Source organism: Lepidochelys kempii, chromosome 19 (assembly GCF_965140285.1).
Source record: "Lepidochelys kempii isolate rLepKem1 chromosome 19, rLepKem1.hap1, whole genome shotgun sequence".
Classification (NCBI taxonomy): Eukaryota; Metazoa; Chordata; order Testudines; family Cheloniidae; genus Lepidochelys; species Lepidochelys kempii.
Genome location: NC_136398.1, coordinates 5,972,667 through 5,986,540, shown reverse-complemented (window position 1 = coordinate 5,986,540; position 13,874 = coordinate 5,972,667).

Here is a 13,874-nt window from a genome sequence, read left to right as displayed (position 1 = left end):
CTGCTCATGTTGACGTTGTTTCTCCTTCTCCTGACGCTCATGTTGACGTTGTTTCTCCTTCTCCTCCTGCTCATGTTGACGTTGTTTTTCATGATCCTCCAGCTCCCTCATTTTCATCTCCCTCTCCCATTCCAGCCGCCTCCGCTCCAGGGATGGGGAGCTCCGCCGGGAGGATCCCCTGCTGGGTGCCGGGGTCAGGGTGCCCTCGGTATTCGCCGGGCTTCCCCCAACCCCTCCCCCGGACATAGGTAGGAAGGGTCTCGGGATGTCCTCGGCAGCAGTCTGACCCCTCCCAGCCCGGTCAGGCCCCAGGGCCCACGCTGCGTCTGCCGGGCGGCTTCCCTCAGGGACAGGGATCGGGTCATCCAAGCGATCCCTCTCCTCCAGCTGGGCAATCAGCTGTTCCTTGGTGGACCTCCCGATGCGCAGCCCCCTCTGCCTGCACAGCTCCACCAGGTCGCTCTTCAGGCGTTTAGCGTACATCTCCCTGCTGGCCCCTCGCAGGCCGGGCAGCTTCCCACGGTTTCCAGGAAAAGCCCCTCGTGTGCCAGTCCTTCTCGAGGTCACCACCTCTTTGCCAGGGTCGAGCTGCAGATTCCTCCGCCCCTGGGACCGCTCGCTGCAATCCCCCGGGGGACCCTGTTACTGCAAAAGTCTTTCTCTCTGGTCACACCTTCCCAGGGGTTAACCGCCCCCCGAAACCGTCTCTCTCTGAATCTTCAGCACGCCTGGTCCCCGTCAATTCCCCTTCGTTTTACTGCTCCCCAGTCACTTACTGCAGGAAGCGCCGTTCACGGGGTGCAGTAGATCCCACCGCTGCCACCAGTTGTCACGGAGTGTGGGGGAGTCCAGGCCCTGCACCCCTCTTCCTGGGATCCACTGAGACTCTCAGCCAGCCAGTAAAACAGAAGGTTTATTGGACAACAGGAACACAGTCCAATAACAGAGCTTGTGGGTACAACCAGGACCCCTCAATCACGTCCTTCTGGGGGAGCAGGGAGCTTAGACCCCAGCCCTGGGGTTCCCTGTGTTCCTCCACCCAGCCCCAAACTGAAACTAAACTCACCCAGCAGGTTCCCTGCTGCAGCCTCCGTCCACATTCCTGGGCAGAGGTGTCACCTCCCCCTCCCCCTCCTGGCTCAGGTGACAGGCTCTCAGGTCTCCCATCCCCAGGGCACATTCCCAGGTCAACACTCCCCCCTCCCTGCTGAGTCACATCGTCACAGGCTCGCTGCCCCTGCTGGGGGCACGTTCACCCCGCCGAGCGCAGGCGGGTGGGGACAGGCCTGCAGGCGGGGCAGGGTGTGAAATGGAAGAGGCTGGGCTCAGCCAGGGCACGGGATTTGGGGCTGAGGCCAAGGGGCTCAACACTGCAGCGTAGGTACGTGTGAGGGGTGCAAGCGGAGGAATGCGTAATTTGAGAGAGAGGTGAGGGCCACGGCTCGGGGTACGTGTGGGCTGGTCCTGGCAGGGTTGTGGCTGGGTCATGGCCCGGGGTACGTGTGGGCTGGTCCTGGCAGGGTTGTGGCTGGGTCATGGCCCGGGGTACGTGTGGGCTGGTCCTGGCAGGGTTGTGGCTGGGTCATGGCCCGGGGTACGTGTGGGCTGGCAGGGCTGGGCCGGGTGGTGGTCCCTAGGTCCTGGCAGGGCTGAGGGCTCGTTTGTGGCCAGCAGCAAGCCCCAAGCTGTGAGCTGATCACTTTGCTGCACGCCTCCAGCACCACTGCTGTCGGAACGGGGGCAAATCTGCAAGCCAAGCCCCGGACGACCCCTTAAAACGACTTGGTCCTTTCCGTGGTTCCCTGCAGCTGGCGGGATATTTGCCCTGGGACCCAGGGATTTATGTTCCTTGTGGTTCCCCCATGTGATTGCTCCAGGCCCACACCCTGCCAGCGGCCCCAGCAGAGCCGGGGTGGGGGGGTCTGCCGGCTCGCCGGGCACTCTGACCCCAAGGGGACTGTCCCGTGCGTGCTCGCCAAACCCAGCCCATCCTTAGCTAGTGTGGGAGAGCTCTGCCCCGCTGAACACGGGTGGGGGTGCGCACCGTCATGGAGCTGGGAGCGGCTCAGCAAGGGCCTGTGCTGCCCCCAAGCTTGTCTCGGCATTGCAGCCTGCGGGGCCAAGGCGGCTGGGGGCCCCTGGCCCATCTGTGGGGCTGAGGGATGGGGGCCCATTGGGCCCAGCCAGGCAGCCCTGTGGCTTATCGCTTCCCATTTAACTTGTTAAGAAGGACTCCGGCTCCTCTCCCACCCCGTCCCATACCAGCTGAGAAGCTGCACGTGCCCTTTCCAATGTAACCGGCGTTCCACTGCTTTGCTGCAGTGGGGCGGGGGCGGGAAACGGGGTAGGAGGAGGCTGCTCAACATGGGAGAGGAATGCAAATGCAAGAGCACTCGGCCAAGGGCTGGGGGCTAGCGTACAAAATACATCCCTTGTTTGCCATCCCAGACCCCGGCTCCCAACGCAGAGGTTGAGTGGAGGAAGACTGGCCCAGTGGTTAAGGCTCTGGTTCAAGTCCCTATGCTATCCCACATGTCCTGTGTGATCTTGGCCAAATCACTTCCCTTCTCCGTGCCTCAGTTGCCCCATCTGTACAGTGGGGATAACAGCACTGCCCTGCCTCCTAGGGGCGTAGTGAGGGTAAATGTGAGAGGCTCAGCGCATGAAGGCTGTATAAGCATCTCAGACAGACAAATGCCTAAGGAATCAGCTCAAGTCAATGATATTCTGTTGGCCTGACAAACGATACAGGCCTTGGTCTAATACAATAGTGATGGGCCTGCTCCCACTATCTAGGCTGGACAGACAGATGCTTAGCAGGGACACAGGGAAGAACAATAGTTTCAGTGGGAGAAATGGGAAACCCACTCCCCAAAGGGAGATGAGATCTCTTTTTATATAGAACCCCCCCCAAAATAGAACAGACACCCCTCAATAACTAACCCCTCCCCCCCACGATACATCTACAAGGAAGGCACCCTAGTCTCAGCAGTATTGATGCTCTGTTGTCCCTTTAAAGACTGTGGTCCTGATTCTGATCTTACGGGCACTGGTGTAAATCAGAACCAACTGCCTCAAAGCCAGCTGGGGCACGCGAGGAGAGACGCAGGCCTTGCTGGGCAAGCATTCTATGCAGCTGGGAATCCTGGGCCTAATTTTCCCAGCCATGCTGGCCTCCCATGGGCTTCCTATGACATTGCAGCTGGTCAATACCCCAGTCTCTCCCGACTTGTGTCTTTTAAATATGGTGGGTAGCCCTCCCTGCCTCTTCTAGCCAATAGGATCAAAGAATCCACCTGTTTTTGTTTTCTATTGGATTCACTGCTCCAAGCTCCACCCCAATAGGCGGAACTTTTGCTAGGCAGCCTGTATAAAAGGAGAGCGTTTAAGGTGCCCCCTGTCCCTAAGAGTCCTGCCTGTCTGTGCTGAGCAGAGCAAATTGTCTCCTGAAAGAGCCTTGACCTCTGAACTGTGGGAGAAATGCAGCCGCCCCAGCAGAGCAGACAGCTCTGGGCGGAAGCTGCAGGTAAGCAAGGGGCTGGGCTGGAAAAGCAGGTGAAATGTCCCGTGTGATGAATTACAAGGAGGAGAGTGGAGTGTTACTCGAGGGCTGCAGGGTTTGTAGCTTCTCTTGGCTAAGCTGGTTGAACATGCCTGGGCTCCTTGCCTGCTCTGTTCCTCCCATGATCTCCCTGTGTTCACCTTCCTGGTTCCCTCTATTCCCTGCAGCTCCCCTAGTTCCCCCTATTGTCTGGTTCCCCCATTTCTCCCTCTTCAGGGGTGCTGTGTGCTGTGCCCCTGTGCATGGGTCCCCCATGGCTGGAGTTTTGGTGCACCCCCATGCCTTGTTAGCCTCACATCCATGTCCCCAAATCTCCCCCACACCAGAGTGTCCCCACCACCATAGCCCCCCTTTCTCTCTAATACCAGGGGCTCTGTGCACCTCCTTCCCCCTGTCAGAGGTTTTGGGTCCCCTTCTGCCATCTGCACCCCAGTGCCTGTGTTTCCCCCGTTGTTGTTTTTGCCTGGGAAATAAGTCATTCCGGGTGCCCACTCTCGAGAGCCTGAGCAGGGCTCTGGTTATGCTGGGCGGTGTTCATGGGGCCGTCGAGCAGTTTTTGGCTCTGTAAACCGTTGCAGAGGTGCACGAAGCACTGGCTGTGCTAAACGGATGGCAGGAGACCCTGTAGCCCCCCTTTGGTTTTCTGATTGCCCCCCAGGTCAACACTGTTTGGCTCATCGGTGCCAAGGGCGGCCCCTGGAATTTAGGAATTGGTCCCATGCAGTGCTCCAAAGTGATCACGTGCTAGACAAACCGTGGAGTACAAGGTCTGCCAAAGAGTGGGAGGGTTGGCCTGAGGCTGTGAGCACCAATCTGGGTGCCAAGAATCTCTCTGAGGGCTATTCCCTGGTCTGGTGTCAACATCTTCTGTGCCCTTGGGCAAGTCACTGCCCCCTGCCTCAGTTTCCCCATCTGCAAAAAGCGAGCAATGCTTCCCCAACCCGTGGAGGCGGGGCGCATGTGTCTGTGGAGAACGGCTCAATCAAGCTCTTCACAGATGGAAGGTTCTAGAAGAGCGCGGTGTTGCTGTTGGCGGCTGCTGCCCCCCGCCGAGCTAACGAGAAATGCAGCATTCATAATAAGCCATTTGTTGTTCCCATCTTGCCTTAACGTGGGTGGGAGCAAGCCGCAATGTATGCGTGATCTGCTGGAAGGGTGTGACAGAGGCTCTGCTCTGGCTGAGGGGTTGGACCCTCCTTTCCATCACCCTTCCCCCCCACCGCCTGCGGAGCGCTCCTTACGCACCGTTCCCCGAGGGCAGCTGGAGTGACTGGGATTGCGGAACCTCCGCCCCAGAGAGACACCTCGGTGCCAGCGGCCGATGGGTAGAGCAGGGGGCCGGGAGTCAGGACTCCTGGGTTCGATCTCAGCTCTGCCAGGGACTTCCTGGGTGAAGTCACTTCACTGGTCTGTGCCTCCGTTTCCCCATCATTAGTTGCAGGGGCAGTGCTTAAATAACCTTCCATTGCCTCTAGCGCTTTATATCCAAGGATCTCAATGCACCTGGCATGACTTAATTAGCATCATCATTTCCCCTCTCTGAATCCCCTCTTCCCAAACCTCACCCTTGATCCCTAGCTCCCTGGCCCAATAGCCATCACCAGCGAAATGAAGGCTCCCAAGAGGGCCAGTGTTTCTGCTCGGCTCTCCCATGAAGCAGATGGCCACGGGAGCTCAAGGTTAAGCTAGCTGCAGATGGCAGCATGAACGGCTCCTTGGCACTTGTCTTTCAGACCCCGGCTAGGCCAAACAGTCTGTTTCCCTCTGGCTGGCTGGATCAGGAGGCAGCCGATGCCTGCAGCCCTGCTAAGCCATCGCTCATGGGCCTGGCTGACGGACTGCAGGTCTTCCATCTGTCCACAGGTGGCTGCCTCCAGATAAGATGGTGTCTCGGAGTGTGGGGGAGTCCAGGCCCTGCACCCCTCTTCCTGGGATTCACTGAGACTCTCAGCCAGCCAGTAAAATAGAAGGTTTATTGGACAACAGGAACACAGTCCACAACAGAGCTTGTGGGTACACCCAGGACTCCTCAGTCAAGTCCTTCTGGGGGAGCAGGGAGCTTAGACCCCAGCCCTGGGGTTCCCTGTGTTCCTCCACCCAGCCCCAAACTGAAACTAAACTCCCCCAGCAGGCTCTCTCCTGCAGCCTGTCTTCACATTCCTGGGCAGAGGTGTTACCTCCCCCTCCTCCTCCTGGCTCAGGTGACAGGCTTTCGGGTCTCCCATCCCCAGGGCACATTCCCAGGTCAACACTCCCCCCTCCCTGCTGCATCACATTGTCACAGAGGGTGTTTGTGTCCTGGGCCCCCTTACAAACACTCTCCCCTGCCCCACAGTGCCTCCAGGACAAGCCCAGCCATAAGGTTCTCTTTTTGCACAAGGGGAAACTGAGGCATGGAGGGAGGGTTTGCTGGCCCAACCAAACTACAAGGCGAGTCAACTGCAAAACTGACAAGAGAACTCAGAAGTCCTTGAGCTAGAGGAGATTCCCCCTCAGCTGCTAGCCGTAATAGGCCTTTTATCCTCCCCTACAGGGTGCCGTCATGCACACGTGACGAGGTGACCCCCCTGAACGCGCTGGCTGGTGCATGAAGTTACTTTCTGGGTGCAAGGGGGCGGGCACCCTGGTTGCCAGTCACAATGTGAGCTGGTGGCCTGCTAAAGCCATGGGGTCCCTTCTGGTCTCTGTGCAGGGTCCCCAGCTCTTTCCAGGGGACATGTGCTACCCACGCAGCCTCAGTGCAGCAGGGAAGGGTACACAGACGGCATTGCATGCCATAGACCCACATCTCAGGGGCCCGAATTGCACACACAGATCAGTCACGTTCCAGCTGCCCAGCCCCACAGAGCTGAGCACGAGCCGCGTGTGTCTCTCCCCAGCAACCTCCGCAGGAGCAGGGGGTGTGGGCAGATTGGCACAGGCCTGGATGTGGATGGAGACGGGGTAATAGCAGCCCGGCCTACACCCAGCCCCAGTGAACGCTTGCTCCTGAACTCACCTCTTGGGGACTCCAGCTGCTCACTGACTTCACCCCGGCTTCCCTTCTCTTCCCAGCATTCTTGGGTGCAAAACAGCTCTTAGTCACGTCGGTGCAAAGGCTCCCTGGGGCTGCCTGGCTGTGCTAGGGAGGCCATCTGCCACCAGCCAGGGACTCTCTAAAGGTGGCTGATGGGGCAGTAGGGAGGGGCTAGGATCTTGATGATGGAGCAAGAGAGGATTATTTTTCCGAGGATGCCTGTGCAAGGGGAGGCCACTTTCGTGAGCTCTCAGGGCTCCGCTCTGGTGGCCCCGGTGTAAATCTGGCGCTTGCCCAGCATCCGCTCGGGCGGTTGATTCTGATCGCGCTCAAGCTCTGTGCGTGCGGCACAACCCACTCGCCAATTCCAGGCGCCGCCAGCCAAATCTCGCCTCCTCTAAATGCAGGAGCTTCCCGCCGGCCCTGCCATTGCTCTTGTTCTCGGTTCGTTTGCCCCCCCTCCAAGTTCAACAGGAGCATAACGAATATCCCTACCCCCATGCAGGCAAAAATAGCATGAAATGAAGAGCGGGGGCCAGGGATGGGCATGACTCCAACCCCAGTGCTGACAAGTTAATAAGCCTCTGTTTGCTAAACAGTGCGTTAAAGTGTTGACAAAAGCTTTTTTCTCGTGCCTGGCTGCCGGGAGCACAGGGCGATGTAACCCAGCCAGAGGAAGAGCCAAGGAAGTCCTAATTGCCAAGGAAACACTAGGGCTTGTCAGAGGACATCATGTTTGCTATCAGCCCCAGTGCGCCTCCAACTAGATCTTACTCCAGCTACTCAGCAGAGGAGCCAGGAGCTCAGCGGGCAGCTGGGTGCAGTTCAGGGGGTGACACAGTGCTTGGGGCTCCGCACTGGAGCCAGCGGGCTGAGATGGAGAGGTCCCAGCTCGTTAGGATGGCTCTGAATTAGTGACAGGGCTGTTAGCTGCCCCCGTTGCTTTTGTAATGAGCTGGTCCTTCCTGTAGATTTCCCCCCCTTCGCGTGCCCCTGGGTGGCAATCTGAGCCCAGAGGCGAAAGACGGACCAGGCCAGGTGCCCGCAAGGCCGTAGCCTGGGTTGCCTGGCTTCCTCTGCTCTGTAATGCTTTTTGAGAGGGAGCCCCGCACGTATCCCCTTGGGAGCGGAGAGCTTCAGAGCAGACAGCGCGCTCTCCCTCCACCGCGCGGGGCTGAAATGGGCGATAAGCAGCGCCAAGGACGATTTCCCCTTTGTTCGTATGCGGCTGTCCCCTGCCCCTCTGTGTGTGCTCAGTTACTGTGTCTTTTAACACTGTACCCACGGTGGGCCCAGTAGGCAAAGGGTTATGGAGCCCTGCCTTGTCCCTTTTCAGATTGTCAGGTTGGCACTTCCAGTGGGTACTTGGGTGCCAATCTGAGCACCGCAATGCAGAGCTAGTGCCCTCCCTTAAGCAGAAATCTGGGCACCTCCTGTACAAGACCATCTACAAACCGGGGAGGAGGGGGATGCCCAGCCTTGGCCTGCATTGGCATCTCGACTTCACAAGACTGTGCCCATCCCCGTCTGCCAGCTTGCACTGGGATCTGCCCTGATCTGTGACTAGCCATTGCTGGGTGTTTGATTTCACACACAGCAAATCTTTGCAGCAGCTTGTTTGTCCAAACCCTTCAGCTCCATGGGGAGGGAGGCCTTGGGGAGCAAGGCCTGGTACAGAACACTGCATCCCACAGCAGTTACCAACCCGAAGTACAGATGGGCCCCAAGTTCTGGTGCATTCCCAGCTGGGATTTGGTCTCAGCTCATTCTAGAGAGAACTCCCGGCAACAGAGTTCACAGTCCAAATCCCTCCTCCTATGTTTGGGTCCAAGGCACTGAGCCGCACTTCAATGGTAACACCTTGGGCCAGCTGCTCAGCTGGTGTAGATCGGGGGGGTTCAGCAGGAGCCATGCTGATCTACCCCAGCTCTTAGTGCCTGTTAGTGTCTCTGTCTCTAGCTGCAGCTGCAGGAACAGAGCTCAAGCTGCATCCCATCAAAGCCCAGCAGCTCCTCCTCCAAACCGCAGAGCCCACGCTCCTAATCCAATGGTGCGCTCACCCCTGACTGCTGCGCTGCTGTGTTAGTGGTGGGGGAAATCAAGGCAGGGGAGACATTAAGGTGTTGAAACTCCCCGACCGAAAAGGGCCCAATGCAGGCTCCAATCCAGCCGTTACAATTCCACAGCCTCTGTTGGGATGTCGTGGTGCCCTGCTAGCCACCTTCGCTTGCAGGTGTTCAGGGAGGCTGCGTGTCTCCAGCTGCCTCATTGCACCCACAGATCGGTGAGCTGTGAAAACATAAAAACAGCCAGACTGGGTCACACCAAAGGTCCATCTAGCCCAGTATCCTGTTTTCTGACAGTGTCCAATGCCAGGTGCCCCAGAGGGAATGAACAGAACAGGGGATCATCAAGTGATCCATCCTCTGTCACCCTTTCCCAGCTTCTGGCAAAAAGAGGCTAGGGACACCATCCCTGCCCATCCTGGCTAATAGCCATTGATGGACCTCTCCTCCATGAATGTATCTAGTTCTTTTTTGAACCCTGGTATAGTCTTGGCCTTCACAACATCCTCTGGCAAGGAGTTCCACAGGTTGACTGTGTATTGTGTGAAAAAATGCTTCCTTTGTTTGTTTTAAACCCGCTGCCTATTCATTTCATTTTGTGACCCCTCATTCCTGTGTTATGAGAAGGAGTAAATAACACTTCCTGATTTATTTTTCTCCACACCAGTCATGATTTTATAGACCTCTATCATACCCCCCCTTAGTAGTCTCTTTTCCAAGCTGAAAAGTCCCAGTCTTATTAATGTCTCCTCATGCGGAAGCTGTTCCATCCCCCTAATAATTTTTGTTGCCCTTTTCTGTACCTTTTCCAATTCCAATGTATCTTTTTTGCGATGGGATGATCACATCTGCACACAGTATTTAAGATGTGGGAGTACCATGGGTTTATATAGAGGCAACATGATCTTTTCTGTTGTCTTATCTGTCCCTTTCTTAATGATTCCCAACATTCTGGTTGCTTTTTTGACGGCCGCTGCGCACTGAGTGGATGTTTTCAGAGTACTATCCACCATGACTCCAAGATCTTTCTTGCGTGGTAACCGCTAACTTAGACCCCATCATTTAGTATGTATAGTTGGGATTATGTTTTCCGATGTGCATTACTTTGCATTTACCAACACTGAATTTCACTGCCATTTTGTTGCCCAGTCACGCAGTTTTGTGAGATCCTTTGGTAGCTCTTCGCAGTCTGCCTGGGACTTAACTATCTTGAGTAGTTTTGTATCATCTGCAAATTTTGCCACCTCACTGTTTACCCCCCTTTCCAGATCACTTACAAATTTGTTAAATAGGACTGGGCCTACTGGGGGTAAGGCTGGCTCCGCTGCTGATGGCTGAATGGAGATGGACATGGAGACAGAAGCGAGAGGCCAGGTGTATGAAAAGGCCTTGGCCAATTCACTCCCAACTCTGTGATCCTGGCAGTGAGCCCGGGGGAAATAGCCCACAGCACCATGGAGATGGAAGGAGAACATTTCCTTGAAGGAAGCTGGCAGTGATACTGCTGCACAATCAGGGGCCTTTGGGAAAGGGGGTGGGAGGCAGCCCCCAACGTGAGCAGGGTTTGCTGGGTGGCCCCTCTGTCCTTTGCCAGCAAACTCTGTCCCTGCACTTAGGGCAGGGATAGAGTGGGGAATAAATTGCTTAAGCCACCTTTGTGCTCTCTACATTGCACTGCCCTGCACAGCCTCCAGTGTCACTTAGAGCAGCCTCAGGGTTGCTCTAATGTAGGCTAGGTCTACACTTAAACTGGTACAGTGGCCCAGCTGGAGTATGGTAGCTGTGCCACACTAGTGCTTCAGTGCAGACACTCCCTGCAGAGCCAGGAGGGGTTCTCCCATTGCTGGAGTTAACCCCCCTCTCCCAGAGGCAGTAGCTAGGCTGCCGGAAGAATTCTTCCATCGCCCTAGCACTGTCTCCACAGTGATGTAGCTGGGTTGATCTAATTTCCTGGTGTTGGCCAGCACTTACGCTCTGCTCCCTGAGCCCTGAGAGGCCAAGAACAACCCCAGCACTGTGTGCTCTGGACACGGCCCTGCTGCTGGGCGTAGGGCCACTGGACAGACCTTATGGCAGCCGGGGAGACCTCTGCTCAGGAGGGGAATGTGCAGGGGACCCTGTTAGGTGCCAGGGCAGAGGCAAGGGGCCCCTGATTCTCCAGTCTCCTGGTTCCGAAGCGCTAGCTGATACAGCAGGTGACGTGCACCCTCTGGTCGCCAACGCCATCAGCTGGGGGTCTCCGTGCCAGGCTGGCACCTCTGGAGGCAGCAGGCCTCTTGTCTAGCCTCAGAGCAGGGCTCAGTACCAGCATGAGTCTCCCCCCGGGCAGCCCCGCCAGCGTGCCCGGCCCCTCACCAAGGTGTCAGCCAGCCTGTCTCTGTGGCCCATACAGCCTCTTGCCCCCCTGCTCAGGCTGCCAGATGGTGCCAGCTGTGGCCGTGGCATTTTATGGGGACACCTGCTCCACTGGGAAGGGGGCTGAGACCCACTGATGGGATTTCACGTTGGCCCCGTCAGCCGGCTGTGCTCGGTAGGTGCTGCCACCTCCAGCCATGCCCGGCCGGAGCGGGGTGGCCATATCCAGAGGCAGAGCCAAACTTTGGGGTGTTTGAACGAGAGGGTCTAGCTCTGATCTTCATCTCTGACGCTGACGGGCGCTGCCTGGGATCTTGCCTGGAGGGCGATGGGCCTGGATGTCCCAAGAACTGACCTGGGCCTTTGGCCTGAACTCCGCTCATCACTTTGGGGGGCTGGGGCACATCAGCATTTTCCATTTCCTCCCTCTCCCCTGGGCCTCCCCAGCTCTGCGCAGGGGCTGAAGCACCGACCGGCCCACCCTGTGCGGCATTTGTGGCCTGCCCTCAAGCAGGGCGCTGTGGCAAGCTCCTGAATGGAGCCTGCCCTCGGGAGGTCTCCAGAGCAGCTTGCAGCTCCCTAGCGGTCTGGGGAAGATTGCCTGCTTCTGGCTAGGCATCTGAAGTGCTGACCCCCTCCACATTTCTCCCTCACCTGCTCTCAGCCCCAGAGCACGCCTGGATCCTACCTCTGCAGGGCTCAGTTCTGGGCTCCCCTCTGCCATATAGACAAGCCCACCCCAAGGTTCTTATCCAGGTGCAAAGCTCTCAGGAGGGTCCCCAGATCAATTGCAGTAGCCCCTATGCAGATTGGGCCTGTGACCTGCCCAGGGTTTAGCCCGGAGACCGCAGCAGAGACGGGGAAGGAGCTCAGGCCAGCGGTCACAATCCCTGTTGCACAGAGTCAGGCTAACTTCTCTGCAGCATCAGCCCCTCAGCAAGCTCCCCCATTACCCCCCCACCCCAGTCTTCCTTTTTCCTCCCCAGCACTTTAACTTCCCATCCCTGGCCCCCGTCTCCCCTCGCTCCGGGGGCCCTTGCAGGGTTGGCAGGTCTCTGTCCAATCGCAGAGCCAGGCCGAGCATTTTGCCTGGGAAATGCAGTTGCGGGTCGTTGCCCACGGAAGGAGCTGACCCCTCTCAAATGGCAGAGGATCGAGCGGCTCCGTCTTGGCCCTAATGGACGGGTGGGCTCCGGGGGGGCTTGGCCCGGCTCGTTGTCTAAAGAAACGTAAGTGCATTTGGCGCCTTGAGATACAATTGCCTTGTTGAATATTTCAGAGGGTTCCCGGAGAGAAAGGGGCGAGAGGCCCAGAGCCACGTGGCTTTTGTTGGGCTGTTTCTTTTAAAGAAAGTGAAGGGATTTTACTTCAGAGCTGCAGGGCAGGAGAGTGGGCATTGCAGGGGAGGGGAGGTCTGCCTGCTGCAAGGCCAGCTCCAGCCTGGATAATGGCTGAATCTCGGGATGCAGAGCCCCAGCAGGCCAAGCTGTGCTAGGTACAAGCCTCCGCCACCTGGTCCAAAGCTCCTGGAGCTGCCTGCCCCCGGTGACTGCAGTGGGGCTTGGGCCAGGCGCAGGACAATGCCCCGCTGAGCACCTGTCTGAGGGCTGCCTGCACAAACTCGTGCTACAGCAGCTGCCGCTACTGCAGAGATGTCAGTAGCTGGCCCCCATCACTGCATGGGAACAGAGGCTAAGTGACTTGCCCAAGGTCAGACAGGAAGTGGCAGAGCAAGGAATCGAACCCACGTCTCTCAAGTCGTAAACTGGTGTCCTTCCCTTGGAGCATGTCCTGCACTACCTGGAGCTGGCATGCAGAATCCATAGCCTGCACGCGCACCCCCACAATGCACTTCTGCCACGGCTTATAGCTAAATGTACGCGACAGGCTGAAATGGAAGAGCTGAGATTTGCATGAGCACCTTGTGGGGACAGAGCTGCACCTCCCTTTATCGGTACAAAGTAAGCTGCCCTGTTACATTCCCTGTCATGGCTTAGACTCTAATTGCTGTGGGAAATACCAAGCATTTCCAAAGCACCCATGGGTTAGTGGGCAGTACAAGGCTGTGCACCAAGTTATTCCACACAGGTATCTGAGCTCAGAAACCAGAGAGGACAGAGCTCCACCTGGTCAGCTCCAGGCCCTTCCCTCCAGTCTGTTTTCTAGGGCTTTGTCCCATCCGCTGATGGAAAGTCCCTGTGATATCCCCACAGGCCCATCTGGTTTGCCGCTTTAATGACTGTCCCACAAGTCACCCCGGTGCTCTATGCTTAGAAGTGAGTGTGACGTTGCACTCCATATATTTTTATAAAAATGTTTGTAAGTGTGGATACGATGTAACTGGAATATGCTTTGTGCAAAAGGCTTCTTGTAAGGTATCATTACAAAGCTTATCTATTGAGTGTGTGCATCCTATTTGTACGAATGTGCCATTCTTGTATCTGAAACTAGGAATATGAAATATAACTCTGAGGGCCTATTTTAATTATGCAAAGTGTGGGCCATTAATGGTTATTTGGAATCTTGATGGCTCCCATTAACCAGGACGATTGGTTGTAAATGGCTCTGTTTATTTGTATGACTTCCTGTATACCTGTGTGCCAGCCAATGGGTAATGAAATCTCACAGGACATGTGATCATGTCACCTGAACTGGAATCCATCTTAACCCGGTGCTTTTCCATTTAGAAGAAGGGGTGGGAACCCAGAGAGAGACAAAGGATTCCCACCTTGTGTCAAAGCTATTAAAGGGGGTGGAACAGAACAAAGAGGCTGTATGCATCCGATGAAGTGAGCTGTAGCTCACGAAAGCTTATGCTCAAATAAATTGGTTAGTCTCTAAGGTGCTACAAGTCCTCCTTTTCTTTTTGAGTCAT